The sequence below is a fragment of the Tamandua tetradactyla genome, chromosome 5, assembly GCF_023851605.1.
Source record: "Tamandua tetradactyla isolate mTamTet1 chromosome 5, mTamTet1.pri, whole genome shotgun sequence".
Lineage (NCBI taxonomy): Eukaryota > Metazoa > Chordata > Mammalia > Pilosa > Myrmecophagidae > Tamandua > Tamandua tetradactyla.
The window spans coordinates 1,980,792-2,003,751 of record NC_135331.1 but is presented as its reverse complement, the minus strand read 5'-3'; the positions used below and the strand labels follow the sequence as shown (position 1 = coordinate 2,003,751).

Here is a 22,960-nt window from a genome sequence, read left to right as displayed (position 1 = left end):
GCAGGGGCCTGGGCAGTACTTAGTGTTGCAAGGAGCCAACGAGGTTCCAAGGCATTTCTTCCTGAGCAGAAGACACACAAGCTGTGGTGCTGGAGGCAGGGAAGCATCCCTCAGTCTTCCCCTTCCTCTGCAGATACAGCCGGGGTTGGTGGCTTCTCACCTGTCCTGCCAGAGATGCTCTCTGCACTTGCCAGGAAGCGCATGGCTGTGTCGTCAGTTTGCATACAAAGTAGGGGGTCCTGTGCCCTCCTCTGCAGTCTGCTTTTTTGCTTAACACCACATACTGCAAAGTTTCCCATCTGGAAATTGGGATCGGCCTCATTCTCTTCCTGCCGAATGGCCCGTTCCATCCCCCATGTGTCCCCTTTGCGTGCCTCTGTCCTCTCTCTGTGCGAGGCAGGCATCTCTGCGGCTTGGTCTAGGGAAACTGCATTTTAAACTGTATTTCTCTGCTTGGTACTCTGCTTGGACAAACACTGAGCGTCCTGCACCCACCATCCCAGCTGGGTGGCTGCAGGCAGGGGGAGGTCCAGGGTCCCTGTCCTCCTTGCACACTCCCCTCCCGGGGACCTTTGCAAAAGGCTATTAACCAGCTCAGAGTGGGGCGCCCTCCTCAAACCTTCAGGCCTTCTGGAAGTTTCCACCCAAGACTTGGAGATCTGGAGGTGGAGTATAGCAGGGGTGAAAGTGTCTCACGGGGGTCTCCCTTTGGACCCTGATTTCCGTTCTGTAAAAGCAGTGTGATGACCCGGTGGGCGTGGGGGGGGGGGCTGGGGAGTGACTCTAAACCCCTCCCCTGTACAAAATTGTACAAAAGGAGCCCCAGGTGGGCAGTGGTTCACCTGGGGGGCAGGAATGCAGCGTCAGCCTGCAGAGGAGCTGCCTGGGGGTGCAGGGAGGGGAGCCCCACTCAGCTCCTGTCGCCCCGTGGCCTGCTGACCTTGCCTGGGCGGGGGAGCCCCCGGGAGGGGTGGTGTGGCCTGCAGCAGAGCACAGTCCAGACACATTTCCACATCGTTGGGAAGCAGCTCACAGAAGAGATAGTAGAGGGAACATTCTGGAAGCCCTCATTTAAAGTACAGCATTGGGCCCTTTGGGAAACACAGGGATTGATTTCCACACAGAGAGTGCTTCATGCAGATGGTTGAGCATCTGCCGCTGGAGAGCCTGTAAATGAAGGGAAGCTCTGGGCTTTAAAAGAAACGCAGTTCCCTCCCCTTCATTTTCCCCAACCTGTTCCGGGACTTTCTCAGGCACAGTCAACTGTTTGGGTCTGGAAGGTACCTGAGGATACAAAGACCTTGACTAGAATCCAACTCCTGGGGGAGGAGCTGTAGAGAGGTGATGGGGCGGGGGTTCCCAGTTATTTATATATCAGTGGGGGACAGTCATTGGGGTCATTTTCAGCAGGACATGGGCAATCAAAACGGGGCATCAACCAATCAAAGTATGGCGAGAACCCATCAGAATAGAGCACACAGACCAACCAGGATGGATGTGGACCAACCAGGATGGATGTGGACCAACCAGGATGGACACAGACCAACCAGGATGGACACAGACCAACCAGGATGGATGTGGACCAACTAGGATGGAGCATGGACAACCAGGATGGAGCATGGACAACCAGGATGGGGTGTGGACCAACCCAGGATGGGGTGTGGGCCACCCAGGATGGACACAGACCAACCAGGATGGATGTGGGCCAACCAGGATGGAGCATGGACAACCAGGATGGAGCATGGACCACCCAGGATGGAGCATGGACCAACCAGGATGGGGTGTGGACCAACCCAGGATGGGGTGTGGGCCACCCAGGATGGACACAGACCAACCAGGATGGATGTGGACCAACCAGGATGGAGCATGGACAACCAGGATGGAGCATGGACCAACCAGGATGGGGTGTGGACCAACCCAGGATGGGGTGTGGGCCACCTAGGATGGACACAGACCAACCAGGATGGATGTGGACCAACCAGGATGGAGCATGGACAACCAGGATGGAGCATGGACAACCAGGATGGGGTGTGGACCAACCCAGGATGGGGTGTGGGCCACCCAGGATGGGGTGTGGACCAACTAGGATGGAGCATGGACAACCAGGATGGAGCATGGACAACCAGGATGGATGTGGACCAACCAGGATGGAGCATGGACAACCAGGATGGAGCATGGACAACCAGGATGGGGTGTGGACCAACCCAGGATGGGGTGTGGGCCACCCAGGATGGACACAGACCAACCAGGATGGATGTGGACCAACCAGGATGGAGCATGGACAACCAGGATGGAGCATGGACAACCAGGATGGGGTGTGGACCAACCCAGGATGGGGTGTGGGCCACCCAGGATGGACACAGACCAACCAGGATGGAGCATGGACAACCAGGATGGAGCATGGACCACCCAGGATGGAGCATGGACCAACCAGGATGGGGTGTGGACCAACCAGGATGGGGTGTGGACCAACCAGGATGGGGTGTGGACCAACCAGGATGGACACAGACCAACCACGATGGATGTGGACCAACCAGGATGGAGCATGGACAACCAGGATGGAGCATGGACCAACCAGGATGGGGTGTGGACCAACCAGGATGGGGTGTGGACCAACCAGGATGGAGCATGGACCAATCAGTATGAAGCATGAACCACCCAGGATGGACGCAGACCAACCAGGATGGATGTGGACCAACCAGGACGGAGCATGGATAACCAGGATGGAGCATGGACAACCAGGATGGAACACGGGCCAACCAGGATGGATGTGGGCAGGCAGGATGGAATGTGGACAACCAGGATGCATATGGACTCACAGGGCAGAGCCAGGATGAAGGCAGGGTGGCTGGCTGCTGCAGCGCACACATCCCCACCATGGAAAGCTCACAGCTCAGGGGGCCCTGCTTAACCGTGCTTCTGTGTGGGACGGAACGCAGAGCCCAGGGGAGCAGCAGAGGATTCCTCTAAGGGGAGGGAAGGGGCAGGAGGAGGCCCTCCACTGGGACCCAGCCACCCCTGGGCGGGACCTGTTGTCCTCTCTGGCTACACTCGACCTTCCTCGTCTGTGTGAGGATGTGGGGGCAGGGACTGCTCCCCGGGGTCAAATGAGGACACTGAGGCCCAGGTGCACAGGGGTCTTCTTGGGAGTGGGTGGGAGCCAGGGGGAGGAGATGCCGGGTGGGGAGAGGGGCTGGGGCTGGACTGCCCTGTCCTGCTCTGAGCCCTGGCTGCAGTCGTGCAAATGTGAATTCATCAATATCAATGAAAGTCCACGTCTGCTTCTTGGGCAGCAGGGCCACCCTCGGGCGCTCAGCAGTACACACGGCAGTGGCGCAGGCGGGTGGTTGCAAGTAGGTGGGAGTCCCTGGGGGGTTAGAGCAGGGCAGTGACAGGCTGGAGACGCACCACTGAGGCCACCATGGAGGCTCCCTGCAGCGGCTTGGGGTTCCCACCGACAGGCTGGCCTAGGAAGGATGCCAGTCACCTCTGAGCCCCAGGTTATCCATCTGCAAAATGGGCAGAATATTGCAGACCCTCACCCGCAGGTGGAGTGTTTCCAGGGACAAGAGAGGAGGCAGTGCCGGAGGATGGGGAGGCCCAGTCAGGGACGAGAGAGGTGGTGACGCCAGAGGACAGGGAGGCCCGGCCAGGGGTGAGAGAGGAGGCAATGCTAGAGGACGGGGAGGCCCGGCCAGGGGTGAGAGAGGAGGCAATGCTAGAGGACGGGGAGGCCCGGCCAGGGGTGAGAGAGGAGGCAATGCTAGAGGACGGGGAGGCCCGGCCAGGGGCGAGAGAGGAGGCAATGCTAGAGGACGGGGAGGCCCGGCCAGGGGCGAGAGAGGAGGCAATGCTAGAGGACGGGGAGGCCCGGCCAGGGGCGAGAGAGGAGGCAATGCTAGAGGACGGGGAGGCCCGGCCAGGGGCGAGAGAGGAGGCAATGCTAGAGGATGGGGAGGCCCGGCCAGGGCCAGGTTGTTATCTTTGTTGGGTTAACTCAAATTTAATTTCTTATTTTAATCATGTCCCTGAGGAAGAAATACTAATTCAGGGGTGATAGCTGCAGCAGGCCTGCATGGCGGACACAGCTCTAAGTAGCTGTGACTGAAAGAGAGCACAAGGGCCTGACAATAGGGGCTTTCATTTGGCACATTTCCAGGCAGGAAGCCTCAGAATCGTATTGCTTTCTGTCTGTCACATATAAATGCATAAACTCGGTATACACCGATTGCGGTAGTTAGATTCATTTGTCAGCTTGGCCAAGTGAAGGCACCTAGTTCTGTTGCTGTGGACATGAGCCAATGGTACGTCAACCATCTGTTGCTCATTACATCTGCAGTCAGCTAGGAGGCATGCTTGGTGCAGTGAATGATGTTTGACTTAATTGGCTGGTGCTTAAATGAGAGAGCACAAGATAGCACAGCCCAAGCAGCTCAGCATACCTCATCTTAACACTCGCAGCTCAGCCCAGGCCTTTGGAGATGCAGAAAGAAATTACCCCAGGGAAAGCTGTGGGAACCCAGAGACCTGAAGAGAAGTCCAGCAGAGATCACCCTGTGCCTTCCCACGTAAGAAAGAACCTCAGTTGAAAGTTAGCTGCCTTTCCTCTGAAGAACTAACTAACTAAATCCCCTTTTATTAAAAGCCAGTCCGTCGGGGGCAACCACCTTTTAATTCGTCTGTGTGAGCAAAGGAAGTCCAGGACGTGGACGTGTGGTCAGTAACATGTAATAGAGCTGCAACTAGGAAGAGTAAGTGGTGACAGCCATCGATTTAAGAATACATTTTGGTAAAGAACCGCACCTTCTCTGCCCCTCACATGGCAAAGCAGCCGTGGAGGTCCTGTAAGAATTCTATGAGTGCTATAATCCTGAATGTAATGTCTCTTTAAAGTTCATACAAGAATGAAAAAAACAAATAGATAAATAAAATGAACTTATTAAACCAAAGACATAACTAAACTAATAAAGTAAAACGTTAAATGAAAAAAAAAAGCCAGTCCGTCTCTGGTGTGTTGCATTCCTGCAGCTAGCAAACTAGAACAGCGATCAACACCCCTGTCGTTTCTGTAGGGAATTGAGAAGCTGACTGTAAAACTCATCTTGAAGGACAAATGTAAGAAGCACCAAAGCAAGAGAAAGAAGCATGAGTGGGGCTGGCCCACATTCCTGGTTATTGAGATGTAATAAAAAGATAGTACACAGCAGCGTGAAATTCTCAGAACCTATAAACTAAAAGATCTTCAGAGTATAGTGGAAAGTTCAGGAATAGATCCATTTGCATATGCATATATAAAAACTTAACACATGATGGAGAAGGCCTTTCAAATCAGGCCAACCAGGCCTCGGGGATAACAGTCCATCCATGGGAAAATAATATAATAAATCAGTAGGCAAAATGTAACCTCGAGAGCAGTAAAACCTTCTTAAACAAGGCACGTAAGAATGCATGTATGACTATTTCAGCATTTAAAACTCCTATACATCTGAAGACACCAATAAAACATAAGCCACAAACCAGGAAAATATTTAAGCAATACATAAGAGGCAAAAGGTTCATATCCCCTTTACACCCTAATAAGAAGATAAACCAGTCAACAGAAAAAGAGGCAAAGAATATAAACAGGACAATCAGAAGAAGAAACACAAATGGAGAATAAACATATAAAAATGTTCAGCTCACTAGGAACGAGGGGAAATAAGGTAAAATGAGATACAGCTCCCCTGCCTGAGGCAAAAATGCATGGTCTCCCCTTGTGTCTGGCTCCCTTCGTTTAGCATAAAGTTTCTGAATTTCGTCCGTTATACCATGTTGCGGTACTTTGTTCTTTTAGACTGTTGAATAGTTTTCTACTGCGTGGAAAGACCAGCGGTCTGTCGACAGCAGCCCAGATTGGCCCACCACCTGCTTTTGTAAATGAAATTTTATTGGAACACAGGCACAGTCATTTACTTCCTCATTATCCGTGGTTTCCTTGGCACTACCCCTGCGAGCAGCAGTGGCAGAGACAGGATGGCTGCCAAGGAAGTAGATATTTACTCTGTGGCCCTTGAACAGAAAGTGTTCGCTGGCCCCTTGGAGAGATGCAATTTTCTTTATCCTTTGAGCAGGTCCTGGGGCTTTGGATTGTGTCCACTGGGGTGTTTTTTTCGACTAATGCCATATAAATATGCACGTCAGGTGGACACACACTTCGTTTCCTAGTGTGGAATTGCTGGGTTCTGTGGTGAGATCGTGTTCAACTTTGAGGAAGCTACCAGAGTTGTTGGTTTTTTTGAACTGCCCTCCCTCTTTATATTCCACTGGCAGCTGAAAGTGCCGTCTCTCCATGTCGCCATGGCCTTGCCCACGCTTGGCATTGTCTTTTTTTATTTTAGCCACTTTCGTGGGTGTGTGGTGGTATCCCATTCTGGTTTTGATTTATCTTTCCCTAATGACTAGTGGAGATGGACATTTTTAGCAGTTCTTCTGCTATTTATTCAAACATTGGGCCCATGTTTAATTAGATTGTCTTATTGAGTTAAAGGCATTCCAGAAACTAGTCCTTTATCAAATACATAATATGCAAAAATTTTCTCTCCATCTTTGGCTTTGCTTTTCTTTTTCTTATTGGTGTTCTTTAAAGACCAAATGCTTTAAATTTGATGAAATCTAAGTTACCTTTTTTCTCTTTTATGGTTCCTGCTTTCGTTCTATCTTTTTTCTAACCAAAGGTAACGAATATGTTCTCCCATGTTCTCTCATAAAAGTTTTGTAGTTTTAACTCTTTTATCTATGACCCTTTTGGAGTTAAGCTTTGTATAGGTATGAGTGTATAGGTATAAGTCCTGTACGGGTATATGTCTATGAATATGTATGAGACACTTTTGTATAAGTCTTTAGGTCCTGTTTTTTAATGTGGATATCCTATTGTCTCAGCACCATTTCTGAAAAAGACTATCTTTCCTCAAATAAATTCTCTTGGCAATTTTGTTGAAAATGAGCTGACCGTAAATGTAAGCAGTTCTGTCCCGTTGCCCTCCCCATTGCACTGCGTGTTCGTATTTGCACCTATCACACAGTATCTTTTCTGATTTTGTCTTTGCACTAGGCCTTACAATTGGACAGGTGTTTTTCAAAACTGTTGTAACTATTTTAGGTCCTGTGCATATGCATGTAAATTTGGGGATCCGTTTTCCAAATTCTATTTAAAAAAATAACATTGGAATTTGACAGGGATTACTTTGAATTTACTAATTTGGCAACAATTACCTTGTTGACAATACTGAATCTTCCAATCCATGGACATGAAATATCTTTCCATACACTTAATTTTTTTGTTTCCTTCAGCAGTGTTTAGTATACAAGACTTGTGCTGCTTTTGTTAAATTTCCCCTAAGTATCCTATTCTTTTTTATGCTATTGGGAATCGATTTTTAAATTTAATTTTAACATTGTCCTTTAACAGTATATAAAATTACAATTGATTTTATAGCAATCTTGTAATTTGTTTTGGTTGTTGGTGTTGTCGCCTTATTGTACAATCTAAGACTTCCACAACTGTACAGTGTTCAATTGAAGTTGCAAAAATAGATGTTCTTACCTTTTTCCCAACCACAGGGCAAGGCATTCAGTCTTTCACCATTACGTGTGATGTCAGGCGCGCACTTTCATGGGGTCCCTCTATCTGGTTAAACAAGTTTCTTTGCTTACTTTTCTGAACCTGTTTGTTCTTTAATCAGGAAGGGAGTTTGAACTTTGTCAGATGGTTTTTCTGCAAATGCTAAGATGATCAAGTTGTTTTTATCCTTTGTTCTATTGCTGCGCTGTGTTACGTGAATTGATTTTTATGGTAAACCAACTTTTCCCTCAGGTCTTGGAACATAAGCCTTTTGATCCCACTCAGTCATGGTGCAAGATCCCTTTTGTTTGATGCTGCATTTGGTTTGCTAGTGTTTTGCCGATGATTTAGCATCTCTGTTCGTATGTTTTTTACTTATAATGTCTTGGTCTGATTTTTAAATCAGGGCGCTGTTAGCCTTAGAGTTGAGTTTGACAGTTTCCCTCTTCCTTTATTTTCTGAAAGAGTTTGGGAAAAATTGGAATTATTTATTCTTTAAATATTTAATAGAATTCACTAGTGAAGCCATCTGGTCTTCTTTTGGCTGGGGGAAGCTTTTTACTTATTAATCGAATATCTTTAGTTATAGATCAGATTTTCTGTTTCTTCTTGGCTTGGTTTCAGTAATTTTTATCTTTCTGGGGATTTTTCCATTTCAATTAATTTTGGGCATTTTTCCAAATATCCCCTCACATTTTTTAATTTCAGAGGCATTGCAGAGGAACTAAGTGCCCTTATGTTTGCCTTTAAGATTGGCATTTCCTAACATAAAGATGAATAGTGAAAATTCATGCTGATAATTTAAAGTTTTTAATTTCCTCTGTCAGATTGACTTTAAATAGCAAATAAAAACCTCCATGACAAGTTGAGAGGAACAGCTGGAGAAAAAAGACTTCCTAGTTCAGAGCCTTTGGCAGCACTTCTCTGCCTTTTAACAAGAACCCCTGGGTGCACTTGGCACCGGGCACACTGTGCAGCTGCATGCCGGGTCCCCAGGCGGAGCGCCCGGGCTAGCTGCGTGGCCCCAGCTGGCCTCCATCCAGTCCCCCAGGGGGCTTTGCAGGAGAGCAGCCCCCCGACTTGCATTGGACGAGACCCGGTCTCCCTGGACCCCTTTTCTGGAGCCAGCCGGGCTGGCTGTGGGCAGGGCTCCCCCAGGTCACTAGAGCAGAGTTCTCCCGTTTGGGGCTGGGCGTGACCTTCAGGGGGTCAGGAGCCTGGGGGTGGGGCCACTGAGGGGCTCTTGGGGCATTGGGTGAGGGCATCTCCTGCTGAGGCCCTGGAGGGCCAGAGGCCTGCAGCATCTGCTCAGGCGATTTCTGCAGAAGGTCGTGGGGCTGCCACTGTCCTGCCACAGGCACGCTGCGCCCCGAGGGCCCCTGGAGCCAAGGGCATGTCACAGGCCTTTGAGTCCGCTGTGCACACAGGTGAGCTGGGCTGGTGGAGCCTCCCCGCCAGGGGTGCCTCCCTCCTGCCCCCTAACCCCCGGCCCAGGGCTGGGACCCCCCCGCGTCCTGAGCAGGTGGCGCCCTCCCCCATCTCCTGCCTGTCCCACACTAGTTTCAAAATGAATTCATGAGTTAAAACATCTTGACAAACCGGGGAGCCATGTAGATGAGCCCAACGAGTTTTAAAAGTGTCTTGAAAAATGTATGCTTCTGGGTCACAGAATGAATGTGCTGCTCAGGCTCATAAATTTTTTAAAGGAATTTTTCCTCAAAAATTTGCCAGCTTCGGAAAAGGTCTCCACTTTCACAGCTGCAAAACCAAATCCCACTCCCATCCCATCAGGAGAACGTCCACTGCTGTCCCCGGGAGGCCTGTGACCTGCTCAGCCTGACGGGAGCCCGGCCCTGGGACCGACTCGCAGACAAGTGTCTGGCACCCTCATTTGCCCACGGGAGGAGGCGTGCTGGAGGCCAGCTTGGGGGCTGGGGGCTGCATGCAGGAGCCCCTCCCTCCGTGCTGGGCCGGGGAAGGTGCGCCTTGGAGGAGCCTGGCATCTCCTGCCTGCCCTTTACGTTCCCTGGGCCTCGGCTTTGTTGGGGGCGGGCGGCAGGCGGGTACTGGAGCCAGCCGAGGCCCTAAAGTTCTGTGATGAGCCTCCGACCCGGGGTGCACGGCCCGGGCGCCGTGTTCGCTCACTTGGGTCCCTGCCCTCTGCCCAGACCCTGCGGCATACCCCGGCTCTCCCCAGCCTCAGGTGCGTACGCCCGCTGCCCTGAGTCTGCCTGCTGCCCTGCACTCACAGCCCCTTTGCAACAAGCTGAGGGCAGAACGGGCATCCCTCCTGGGGTGAGGAATGTCACGGACATGGCAAGACCCCTGGCTTTTTCCTGCTGGCCATGATGACCCTGGAGCCTGGGTGGAGGCCCCAAAGCCGCAGGGCAATGCCACTGGGCTCCAGGCCCCGTGGGGACAGCGCCCGCTCCCCAGACCCTGGGGGATGCCTGGGGCAGCAACCCTCTCCTGTGCGAAGCTGCTGAGATGTCACGGTGCTTTTGTCACCGCGCCATAGCACAGCACACGCTGATGAACACATGCTCCTTCCCCAGCAGCCCCTGGAGACCGGAATCCCCCAAGGCGGGGCGGGCCCTGGCCTCGGGCCTAGTCTAGGGAACGCCTGGAGTGGCCGCCTCACGGAGACTTTTCTGTAGCTTTACAGCCAAAGCGACCTCAGGCAGGACAGGGACCTACCTTTCATCTCCCGGGGGCCCCACACACATCCACTCGTAGCCCCTCTGTCTCCGCCCTGGGGCCTCGGGGGCCTCCCAGGACCCTCCGTCCTCTATCCATTCAGATTCCAGGTCGGACGTGTCCGAGCCCCCAGTGCAAACTGGTTGCACCCCAAGTTCAATCTGTGGGTCAGATGCCCAGCGCCTGGGGCGCCCCGGAGAGCGAGCTGGGGGGTTGCAGGTGGGTCTGCACCTCGGCTCAGGGCCAGGGCGCGGCAGGCAAAGCCCGGGCTGGGAGAAGGGCCCGACAGGGCAGGATGAGATGTTCTGAGCTGAAGACGGGCTCCCCGAGCTGCCCTGCCAGCCAGAGCAGTCACGCCCGAGGCGGGAAGGCCGTGTCCCAGTGAGAGCGGGTCGCTCCTTCTTCCCACCTCCCCTGCAGGGGAACCCCGTCCTCCTGCTCTCCGCAAGGCCTGGGGCCCTGCAGATGCCTCGGTGGCCCTTCCGCCCCCTGTTCTAAAGGTCGTGGAGTTGAGCTGACCCAGAGCCCTGCAGGCAGGGCCATCGTGCTCCTGCTGACGTTGTTAGAGGCAGGAAGCTCCTGAGGTGGAGGGGGGGCTGCGCTGGGTCGAGTCCTGGGTGGGGTGGGGTGGGGTTGCCCCGCCGTGTCGTGCATCCTGGGTGGAGTGTGGATGCTGCCCTGTGTCGTGGTCCTGGGTGGGGTAGGATGGGAGTGCCTCGCCATGTTATGGGTTCTGGGTGGGGTGGGGTGGGGGTGCTGCCCCGTGTCGCGGGCCCTGAGTGGGGTGGGGTAGGGGTGCCCTGCCATGTCGCGGTTCCTGGGTGGGTTGGGGTGGAGGTGCCGTGCTCTGTCTCAGGTCCTGGGTGGGGTGGGTTATCAGGGCATCAGCCCTACCCTGAGTTAAGGCATCCTTCTCTGCTCAGTGTCCCCTCGGGGCTCCGACACAGGGAAGGTAGGATTCAGGGTCAGGGGCTCCCACCTGCTTCACACCGCATCCTGCCTGGGGTTCCCTCGGGGATGGTTCACGTTGGGAACTTGAACCCCTCCTGGAAGGTGAAAGAAGAGGAAGGCATCCTGAGGGCCCAGACGTCGTGCGCCCTCCCCTGGACTCCTCTTTCGCTATGAGGGGAGACCCCTGCCCATGTCTGCCCTGCCCAGCAAAAGGTTTCTGAAGCTTTAAATCAGCCCTCTCCCCAGGGAAGGCCCTCCACTGCACCCTCCGCAGGCTGGAGTGTGCGTCTGTCTCCTTCCAGGTGGAACCCTTCTCTCTCGTTCCCCTCACCCCCATGCCCATCCCACTCACCCATGTCCCCCCGCAGCTGTCCCACGGGGATTCCAAATGCTTTTCTCCTTCACAGACGCCGCACGTTGGTGAACAAACCCTCCGATCAAACGGAGATGGCCACTGGGTCCCTGGGGGTCGGGAAGAGCTTCTGCTGCTTCCCCACAGCACTTCGGGATTCTGAGTGCCTGAAGAGGAGGGGGTGTGGTCACAGGTGGGAAAAGTGTAAGGAGAAATTCCATGATGACCAAGGTTGGAAGACAGGCTGTGCATGCAGCATGAGTGTGTGGACACACGTGTGTGTCAGTGTGCGTGTGTGCTCATCACTTTTGTGAATGCAACTATATGAGCCATAAGATTATGTGTGTGTGTCAGTGGGAATCATAGCTGTGCACTGGGTGTGTGCATGTGTGTACACCTATGCATGTGAGAAAGAACATGCAAGGACATGTATATGTGCATGAGTGTGAGTGGATGCAGTGTGTGTGTGAGTAGGCAGGCGTGTATGTGTGCACATATGGGTTTGTATGCACATGTGAGAATGCATATGTGTGAGCATGTGTATGAGTGCATGAATGTCTCCATGTCCGTGTGTGCTCACATGAGCATGTGTATGAATGTGCATACATGTGAGTGGGTGCGTGACAGCATGTGTATGTGAGTGTGTGAAGATGTGTATGAGTACACGTGACTGTGTATACATGTGGGTAGGTGAGCATGATCATGTGTACATGTGAGTGTGTGCGTGTGCATAAGCATGTCTGCATACATTTAAACAGCAGAGGGGAAGCCTGTAGAGCACAGGCCAGGCCAGCCCAACAGACCAGGTCAGAGGTTACAGACTCACAGGCCCACAGGCGAGCAGACGTTCTGTGCGGTAGGTAGAAACGCTGGCAACAAAGCCACCTCTCCACCCCTGAACACCGTAAACCAGGGAAGGGACACAGCATCGGCGTTCATCCCGGGGCCATGAGCTGCAGCAAACAGCTCGAGAAAAACAGGGGCCTGGGCCTGCTCAAACCCCAGGGATTTGGGCCCCAGGGTAGGACAGCAGGGAGGCTACCAGGACTGCAGCCCAGCACCCCACCCTATAACTCATGGCCAAGCTTCCCTAAACCCAAAGCCCTCACCTGTCACCCAGGTAGGGCCAAGCTGGGCACGTACCTCTTTACCCCACCCCCATTCTCCATGTGCTCAGGATGGGTGTAACCCCACCCCCCAGTTGGAACCACACCACTAGGTGTAACCCCACCCACCATGGGCAGTGCATCAGGACCCCTGTCAGTGGTCACCAAGCCACCACAGGGTCAAGTACTCTATGATGTCCCTTTATTTTTCACAAAGGAAAGTCGTGACAAACTTGACACTGCTGTTCATGACAAAACTCATATGCAGCTCATCACAAAATCCCAGTGGCGCAGTGGCCGGCTCCGGCACCAGAGTCAGCACAGTGGGGGGTGGTCCCGCAGCGGTCCCCCCCACTTCCTAATGCCCCATCGTGCTGGGGGAGCCTGGCTGTGGGGCATTCTCTCCGTGGGAGCACCCACCGCCTGCCTTCCCCGCCGGCTCGGAGCAGGGGTCATGGCCACTGCGCCAGGGCGGCCGGGTGGGGTGGGCGGTGGCGGAGGCTCAGCAGGAGCGGGTACCTGCCACTGGGGAGCTTCCCCAGCATGCTGCGCCGCTCCTCGGGGTTGGACGCACCACCCCTTAGGGGCTCCCGGGTGGGCAAGCAGGGGTCCCGGGTGACATGCCACGACACTGCCCAGGAACAGCTGTCAGGTCTGCTGGTGTGACCTGATGCCACCTGCCGGCCACCTCCCAGGGACAGCTCAGATTCGGGGTGGGGTCCCCCTCCCAGGGCAGGGGAGCCATCCTGGACCTGCAGCATGTTTTCTGCCTTATGGACGGAAGCCACACTCCCTGCCACTTCATTTCAAACAGCCTGAAACGCGCCAGACTGGGGAATACTTAGACACTGCTGAGGACAGGCCACAGGAAAAGCTATTCAATTGCAACAAGAGCCTCAGTCCTTAGGACTGGAAAGCAGGTGGGGGGGCAGGCCATCGTCGGGAATTTCTGCCCCACACACTGAGCCGAAGTAGTTTCCTGCTGACCCCACAGATCAGGCCGCCAGGAAGGCATGTGGTCTTCCCTGTGGACAGAAGCGTCGGTGGCGAGGGTGCTACCAGACCCCTCTCCTGCCCCCGGAGCCCTGTGGTAAGGACAGAGGTAACGTGGGCAGGTGCTTGCTGGAGGATGCCCATGGGGCAGGGACGGGAACATGGTGGGTAGAGGTGGGGAAGGGTTTGCACCCCAAGCTCAGCCAGGGGAAAGGGAGAGGGAAGAAGAGGGAACTTCTTGGAGAGAAGGGCTGCACTCGGCTTAATCCCAGCGAGCAGGTTTGCCCTAGAAAACCCACCATTTCCTCTGAAGAGTAGGCAGGCTCCATGCTGCAAGCACCCCTTCCGTGGGTGCTGCGACAGATGCCTTGTGGGGGCGCAGCTGGGGTGGTCCACAGCGGCCCTGCTGCAGTCTTCTCACGTGCACCGGAGAGAAGTCCACGTTGGAGGGATTGGGGAGACCGCCATGTCGTGTCAGAACTTAAGTCCTTCTCATCATAGAGCCAGGACAGGCCCGCAGTACCCGCCGCGCGGCGCTCCCCCTCCCCAGGGGTCTGGCCAGAGCAAGGCGCTCAGGCGGGGTGGGCGCTTCGCACTCAGGACTGGGGAGGTGGCACCCACAGATGCCTGGGCGCTCCGTGAAGAGAGGACCCAGCGCTGGCCACCCTGTGAGACCAGGGCATCCTTCAGTCTGGGATGTGACAATGATCACAGCGGGTCCCAGGGCTCGATCCGGGGCCTGAGGTGGTATGGCTTCCCTCAGGCACACGTCCCTTCCCCGTGGAGCTGAGGACACTCAGTGCACTGCAGCTGTCGCGGGGCTGCTGTCAAGGAACATTATTGCCTCCAGAAGCCAGCAGGCCTGCAGCATGTTAAGCCAGCACAGCAGTGGGGAGGGGAGAGAGGAGGGAGAGGGGCGAGGGGCACAGATCTCTGCTGAAGAAGGAGAAGCGTGCCCAGGAGGGGCAGAGCTTGGGGTTCCGGGTAACTGCCCCCAGCCCCAAGAGCAGATGGAGGCGCCTGCATGCGCAGCCTGCAGAGATGAGGCCCCAGCCCAGCCCTCCCCCCTCCCGAAGCATCTGCTGAAGGAGGCCCCAGGAGGGGGAGAAACAAGGCCACTTCCCCGCCACGCCTGGTCCTTCCCACCCTTGGGGATACTCAGGGAACCCCCACATTCCAGGGCACACTCTGGGGAACAGGTGAACACTACTTGCTCGACCCGAGAAGGGACCAGTCCAAGCTGGGGTGTGACGGGGCTCAGCCCTGTCTGTCCCAGCCCGAGGTTCCCTCCTGAAAAGCAGCCCCCGGGGGCCACAGTTCGGGGCACATCCCAGGGGGAGCAGCCATGGAATCCACAGGGAGCCTGGGGGCTGCCAGCAGGACCAGCTACTGCAGCACTGCAGGAAAGGGGGTGCAGGGCGGCTGCCAGCAGGACCAGCCACTGCAGCACTGCAGGAAAGGGGGTGCAGGGTGGCTGCCAGCAGGACCAGCCATTGCAGCACTGCAGGAAAGGGGGTACAGGGGGGCTGCCAGCAGGACCAGCTACTGCAGCACTGCAGGAAAGGGGGTGCAGGGGGGCTGCCAGCAGGACCAGCCACTGCAGCACTGCAGGAAAAGGGGTGCAGGGAGTCTGCCTGCAGGATCAGCTACTGCAGTAAAGAGGGTGCAGGGGAGCTACCAGCAGGACCAGCTAATGTTGTACTATAGGAAAGGGGGTGCAGGGGGGCTGCCAGCAGGACCAGCTACAGCAGCACTGCAGTAAAGGGGGTGCAGGGGGGCTGCCAGCAGGACCAGCCATTGCAGCACTGCAGGAAAGGGGATGCAGGGGGACTGCCAGCAGGACCAGTTACTGCTTCTACTCCAGAGAAAGGCGTGTTAGGGGGGCCGCCAGCATGAGAAAATTGAACCCAATTTGTTCCAGATGCAGTAGAAAATTTGTGCGCACTCAATGTCACAGTTAATGAAGTTGAGTAATCAGTGTCTTGCAGATGGAGCCTCGCTCCTTCACTGTGACTCTGCGCGTCCCTCTTACTCTAGTCCCTGCATGTGAATCCTCGGGCTCTGGCTCTTCCCTCTCGGGAATAAAGCACCAGGCGCCAGGAAGGCTGTGCCTGGGTCAGCTCGTTCCACATCCAGAGGCCCCAGCGTCCAGCCTGGCTGGGAGCGGGGAAAACTGCCCAGGTCTCAGAGCAGCGGAGAGGCCGAGGGGGCCAGACCCGTCACCTTCCAGGGCTCTGCCTTCCTCTCCTCTTGGGGAGGAGTGGCATGAGGGGGCACCGCCGGGTGTGTGTGTGTGGGGGGGGGGGGGGGGCTGGGTCTCCTTTCCCCAGGCGAGGACGCCCATTCAATCAATTCCAAATAGTTTGTGGGGTTGTGGGGATATTCCCTAGCTTTTCTGTAAATATGAAACTATTCTAAAAAGTTCATTTAAAACATTAAATATGCATGAGGTGGGGCATTGGGGTGGATGGATCACGGGTGAAGAGCTGTGTACCCCGAAACTGGACTTCCAAGATGATGACGTATATTCATATCAAATGGCTGGCATCCCCCAGGCCAGGCAAGTCTCTTGCTGCATTATGGTATATTTTATGTTAGATTACTTTTTTTTTCTTTTGTCACCCCAGATTATGACATGTGCATGGCTAAAAAGCATAGAGAACTAATCATGTCCTGGGGAGAAAAGATTTTCTTCTTTGCTGCTTTGGCCACAAAGCCCCCAGATTACCTCACAGAGGCTTTTAAGGGTCTCTGCAGAGGGGTATGTGTGTGAACAAGAATTTAGATATTTCCCCCCAAAATGGCAGCATCCTTCCATGCATTGTGACACAATTCCTCCAAATTGGTACATCGGTAGCACCCTCAGTTTTGTTCCCGTCCACACAGGACCCCATCGTACGCGGGCCCATCATTTGTTTAGGCCGTTCCCCATCAACAGACATTTATCTCAGTCTTTTGTCACAATAAATAGCACAGCAATGACTGTCCTGGTTCAGCCATCCCTGGGTACATCTCGGCATCATTGCTGTGGTGCTTGACGTGCTATCAGAATAACGTACAATAATCCATTCAATGGGTGCCTTATTGTTAATCATTTCGATTGTCTCCAACTTTTCCAGGATTGTAAACAGAGCAGCTAGGATGAGAACTCTTCCCACACTCCTCTGGCTACTGGGTGTTGGGCATTTAATCTGAAAGACTGCTTTAAAATAGTGGACTTGAAATAAGTGGATCGATGCTCGAGTCCTTTGCCCGTCAGTAGAAAGTGGGGGCTGGCCGGCAGCGACTTTAGACAGTGCACCCGCGCCCAGGCCCCTCCACCTGCGACCTCGGCTTCCTCCTGACCCGTGGCAGGGACTGAGATCCAGTCAGCGCTGCTGCGGCGTTTCCTGCACGCCAAGGACTCAGGACGCCCCGCAGCCCCTCGAGGGCTGGTGTCCCCTTAGCCCCACCCCCTGCGGCCTCCCTCTGCGTGACCCCACCCCGTGCCCACGTGCCGCCCCTCTCTCCCCACGACTACGTGGGCCTAGCCCACACTCGCCCCACGTGGCTGCTGCTCGCTCTCCATTGGGCAGAAGGGAAAAGAGCACTGCTGGCTCTGATTGGCCTGGCTGCGCTCACGCGACCCTCTGGGAGCCAATCCCTGACTCCACAGAGGGGCTGTCCTAGACGAGTCCCGCCCCCTCCCCAGTAGGGACCCCTTACCACCCCGTGGCCTCCGCCCTGTCACCATTGCGGGGGACCAGCGCAGCCCCTCTCCGGCCTGTCCCAGAGCCCAGGAGCCTCCCAGGCCGGGCGGGTATCAGTCAGGGCGGCCGAGTGGCCTGGCTGCGCAGTCAGCACGTGGCGGCCTGGGATGCGCAGCTGGTGACCTGGGGCTGGGGTCCGGCAGGGCCTAGGTTTGTCCCTCTCCGTCTTGCCGGGCACGGCCAGGGTGGCCCAGGAGGAGAGGCAGAAGCACAGCCGAGTCAAAGGGGCGGGCAGACGGCTGAGGCCGGATTCCTGTGCCCCTAGCAGGCTGTCCCCAGGTGGGCTTCCCCCGGTGGGCTCCCCAGATGGGCTCTCCTCCGACAGGCTCCCCAAGTGAGCTCCCCAGGGGGGGCTCTCCAGGTGGGCTATCCCAGACAGGCTCCCCCCAGACAGGGTCCCCAGGCGGGTTCTCCAGGTGGGCTTCCCCCAGGCAGGCTCCCCAGGCAGGCTCCTCAGGTGGGCTCTCTAGGTGGAGTCCCCCCAGGTGGCTCTCGGGTGTGGCCCCGGTAGCCCCATTTCTGCGAGGTTCTCCCCGAGTCAGCGCTGCCAGAAGGCACTGTGGACCCTGTGTCCAGGCGGGTTGGGCCCTTGGGAGGGTCCTGGGGGGCTCAGAGGCCTGATCCTCTCTCTTCTCGGAGCTCACAGCTTCGTCCTGGGAGGACGGCGGGTCGCTCCTTTCCCGCAGGGGTCGCCCTGCCTGATCTGGGGTCGCACGAGGATCCGTGAGGACAGGAAGGTGAGTGTCTTTCTGTGTCTGCTGCCGCGCTGGCCCCGCTGTCACTCCCTTGGGGCTGCGGGGAGCTCCGTGCGTGGGTTTTCCACGTGGCCCAGCCCCCCTCCCTGGAGAGCCTGGGGGCAGCAGCTGCCGTCTCCCCGCGGCTGGGCCCCACCTGTGGGTGCCTTGCTGATGCTCTGCATTCAAGGCCCTGGACTTGTCCTTCTTGTCGTGCCCTTGTCAGGTTTGGTGGTCAGGCTGAGTGGCCCGTGATCCTCTCCGGGACAGTTTGTGTAGGACTCGTGGTGGTGTTCTTTTCCTTTAAGTTTGAAATAATTCACCTGGCTGTTTGGAACAGATGAGTTCTTTGGGGGAAGATTTCTAACTATAGATTAGTTTGATAGATTATAGATCAGATTTCCTATTTCATTTTGTCTTGGTTCTTTTGACACGAGGCTCTTCTGGCAGAAGGGGAGGCCTCGTAGCCAGGCAGCAGCTGGAGGAGCTGAGCACTCTCACTGATTCCACAGACCATCAGTGCACACCCCAGCACCCCCGCCCCCCACATGCACACTTAAATGATGCATGGGTAAAATAAGTCCCAACAACTGACAAGACCCAGTGCTTTCTGCATGTGCTGGGACAGAGCCAGGATGAACTTGACGTGTACTGGGGGACTTTACCCCTTGGTCCCACCACCGCTGGACTTGCCTGCACCCCTGACCCTGGTCTCCTGATGGAGAAAGGGAAATATCAGTTATGATGCTGGCCATGCCACTTAGCCACAGCTCATCTGGACGCAGCTCCCATGAGTGGAGCTATCCAAGACAAAACAGCCGAATTTGGCTGGGACTGCTAAGCCTGCCCACCTCTACTGGAGCTGGACATGTGCTCACCCTTAAGCCATTCACGCCACTGCAGCCAGCCTGGGGACGTGTGCACACCAAAGGCTGCATGAGTGAGTTCAGAGCAGCACTATTTGCAATAGTCTCAAACTGAAACTATTCAAATGCCCATCAACAGAAGGACAGATACGTATATTGTGATTTAATCACGAGGGAATGTTATCCAACCATTGAAACGACTAAATTACAAATATGCCACAGTATGGATGAATCTCAGACATCATGAGGGACAGACTCCAGACATAAAGAATGTGTGCCATCTGATTCCAGTGATAAAGTATCAGAGCAGGTGAAACATCCATGACCAATGACAGGATAACAGTTATCCTGAGAAGTAAGCAAATCAGGATAGCAGAATATGGGAAAAGGCCATCATTTTTAAATAGGCAAGACAGTTGAATAGACACCTCACCAAAGAATGTACCTAAGTGGCTAATAAGCACATGAAAAGATTCTTAATCATAGTCATTAAAGAAATGCAAATCAAAACCTCAGTGAGGTACACTCCCGCTAGCATGGTTAAAATCAACACTGACATACCAGGTCTTGGAGGAAATTCAGAATGTTGCAGCCACTTTGGAAAACAGTGTGGCAGTTCCTCAAATACTTAAATGTGGAGTTACCATATATACAAGTTTCCTGGTGTAATTTGTTAAGGTCCTTATCACCGAACACAAATTTAGAGGCTTAGAACAAAACAAGTTTATTCTGTTAAAGTTCTTGAGATCAGAAATCCCAACTGTGTCGTAGGAGCTAAAGTCAAGATTTCTTCTGGAAACTCAGGGGGAATCTGAACCTTACCTTTTCCAAATTCTGGAGGCTGCTCCTTTTCATGGACAGGGATGCGCCACCCCAGGCTCCGCTGCTGTCACACTGCCCTCTCCATCCTGACCTGTCCCTCCCACCCCCCTCTTGTAAAGCCCTTACAATAACGTCAGGTCTGCCTGGATAATCCAGGGGTGTCTCCTCATCTCAAGGTCCTGAACATAATGTGATCCACAATGAATGGAGGTGGCCTAAGGGTACAAGGACTGAGGAATGGAAGGGGGAACTGTGGTGTACACAGGTACGATGGACTCCGGAGAAGCCACAGGAAGGAATGGAGTTGTGAGGCATGCAACTTCATGAATGAACCTTAAGAGCTGCATGTTTATTCCTAAATATTTTATTCTTTTGGTTGGAATTGTAAATGGAATTTGTTTCTTGATTTCCCCCTCAGACTGTTCATTACTAGTGTATAGAAACACTATAGATTTTTCAGTGTTGATCTTTTACCCTGCCACTTTGCTGTATTGGTTTATTAGCTCTAGTAGTTTTGCTGTGGATTTTTTGGGGTTTTCGACATACAGTATCATATCATCTGCAAACAGTGAGAGTTTTATTTCTTCCTTTTGAATTTTGATGCCTTATATTTCTTTTTCTTATCTAATTGCTCTGGCTAGAACTTCCAACACAATGTTGAATAACAGTGGTGATAGTGGACATCCTTGTCTTGTTCCTGATCTTAGGGGGAAAGTTTTCAGTTTTTCCCCATTGAGGATGATATTAACTGTGGGTTTTTTCGTATGTTCCCTTTATAATTTTAAGGAAGTTCCCTTCTATTCCTATCCTTTGAAGTGTTTTCAACAGGAAAGGATGTTGAATTTTGTCAAATGCCTTTTCTGCATCAATAGAGATGATCATGTGGTTTTTCTGCTTTGATTTGTTGATATGGTGTATTACATTAATTGATTTTCTTATGTTGAACCATCCTTGCATACCTGGGATGAATCCTGCTTAGTCATGATGTACAGTTCTTTTAATGTGTTGTTGGATTCGATTTGCTAGAATTTTGTTGAGGATTTTTGCTTCTATATTCATTAGAAAGGTTGGTCTGCAGTTTTCTTTTTTTGTAATATCTTTGTCTGGCTTTGGTATGAGGGTGATATTGGCTTTGTAGGATGAATTAGGTAGCTTTCCCTCCTCTCCAATTTTTTTGAAGAGTTTGAGCCAAATTGATACTAATTCTTTCTGGAATGTTTGGTAGAATTCACATGTGAAGCCATCTGGTCCTGGACTTTTCTTTTTGGGGAGCTTCATTTTTTAAAAGTTTATTTATTAATTTAAAAATATTAAGAACAAAAACATTTGGGGGAGCTTCTTAATGACTGATTCAATTTCTTTACTTGTGATTGGTTTGTTGAGGTCATCTATTTCTTCTCGAGTCAAAGTTGGTTGTTCATGCCTTTCTAGGAAGTTGTCCATTTCATCTACATTGTTGTATTTATTAGCATAAAGCTGTTCATAATATCCTGTCATTACTTCCTTTATTTCTATGGGGTCAGTAGTTATGTCTCCTTTTCCATTTCTGATCTTATTTATTTGCATTCTCTCTCTTCTTCTTTTTGTCAGTCTTGCTAAGGGTCCATCAATCTTATTGATTTTCTCATAGGATCAGTTTCTGGTTTTATTGATTTTCTCAATTGTTTTCATGTTGTCAATTTCATTTATTTCTGCTCTAATCTTTGTTATTTCTTTCCTTTTGCTTGCTTTGGGGTTAGTTTGCCATTCTTTCTCTAGTTCTTCCAAGTGGAAAGTTAATTCCTCAATTTTTGCCCTTTCTTCTTTTTTTGATATAGGCATTTAGGGCAATAAATTTCCCTCTTAGCACTGCTTTTGCTGCGTCCCATAAGTTTTGATATGTTGTGTTTTCATTTGCCTCAATTATTTACTGATTTCTCTTGTAATTTCTCCCTTGACCCAGTGGTTGTTTAAGAGTGTGCTGTTGAGCCTCCACATATTTGTGAATTTTCTGGCACTCTGCCTGTTATTGATTTCCAACTTCATTCCTTTATGATCTGAGAAGGTGTTTTGTAGGATTTCAATCTTTTTAAATTTATTGAGATTGCTTTGTGATCCAGCATATGGTCTATCCTCGAGAATGATCCATGAGCACTCGAGAAAAAGGTGTATCCTGCTGTTGTGGAGTGTAATGTTCTATAAATGTCTGTTAAGTCTAGCTTGTTTATTGTATTATTCAAATTCTCTGTTTCTTTATTGATCTCTGTCTAGATGTTCTGTCCATTGATGAGAGTGGGGAATTGAAGTTTCCAACTATTATGGTAGAGTGTCTATTTCTCTTTTCAGTGTTTTGAGTGTTTGCCACATGTATTTTGGGGCATTCTGCTTCGGTGCATAAATATTTATGATTGTTATGTCTTCGTGCTGAATTGTTCCTTTTATAATACATAGTATCCTTCTTGGTCTCTTTTAACTGTTTTACATTTGAATTCTACTTTGTTGGATATTAGTATAGCTACTCCTGCCCTTTTCTGATTGTTATTTGCATGAAATATCTTTTCCCAACCTTTCACTTTCAACCTATGTTTATCCTTGGGTCTAAGATGTGTTTCCTATAGACAACATATAGATGGGTCCTGTTTTTTAATCCGTTTTACCAGTCTTTGTATTTTGATTGGGGAGTTTAATCCATTAACATTTAATGTTGTTACTGTATGGGTAGTAGTTTTTTCTACCATTTTGCCTTTTGGATTTTATATGTCTTATATAATTTTCCTTCTTTTTACCTTTACTCATAGTCTTCCCTTCTACACTCTTCTCCACACCTCTCTCTTCTGTCTTTTCATATCTGTCTCTAGTGCTCCCTTTAGTATTTCTTGCAGAGCTGGTCTCTTGGTCACAAATTCTCTCAGTGATTTTTTGCCTGAAAATGTTTTAATTTCTCCCTCATTTTAGAAGGACAATTTTGCTTGATATAGAATTCTTGGTTGGCAGTTTTTCTCTTTTAGTAATTTAAATCTATCATCCCACTGTCTTCTCACCTCCATGGTTTCTGCTGAGAAATCTACGCATAGTCTTATTGGGTTTCCCTTATATGTGATGGATTGCTTT

General features: G+C 52.2%; 1 protein-coding gene across 2 annotated transcripts in view; it reads left to right on the top strand.

The window, feature by feature from the left end:
- SFSWAP (splicing factor SWAP) overlaps positions 1 to 22,960 on the top strand; it is a 208,971-nt gene that overhangs the window by 81,685 nt on the left and 104,326 nt on the right. Inside the window, exons 1-2 of one of the 2 annotated variants that reach the window (XM_077159536.1) lie at positions 17,651 to 17,727; positions 18,095 to 18,185. The gene's annotated coding sequence lies outside the window, so the exon portion shown is untranslated. Of the gene's footprint in view, positions 1 to 17,650; positions 17,728 to 18,094; positions 18,186 to 22,960 lie in introns of those variants that run through there. The other variant, XM_077159535.1, reaches the window with a different exon arrangement.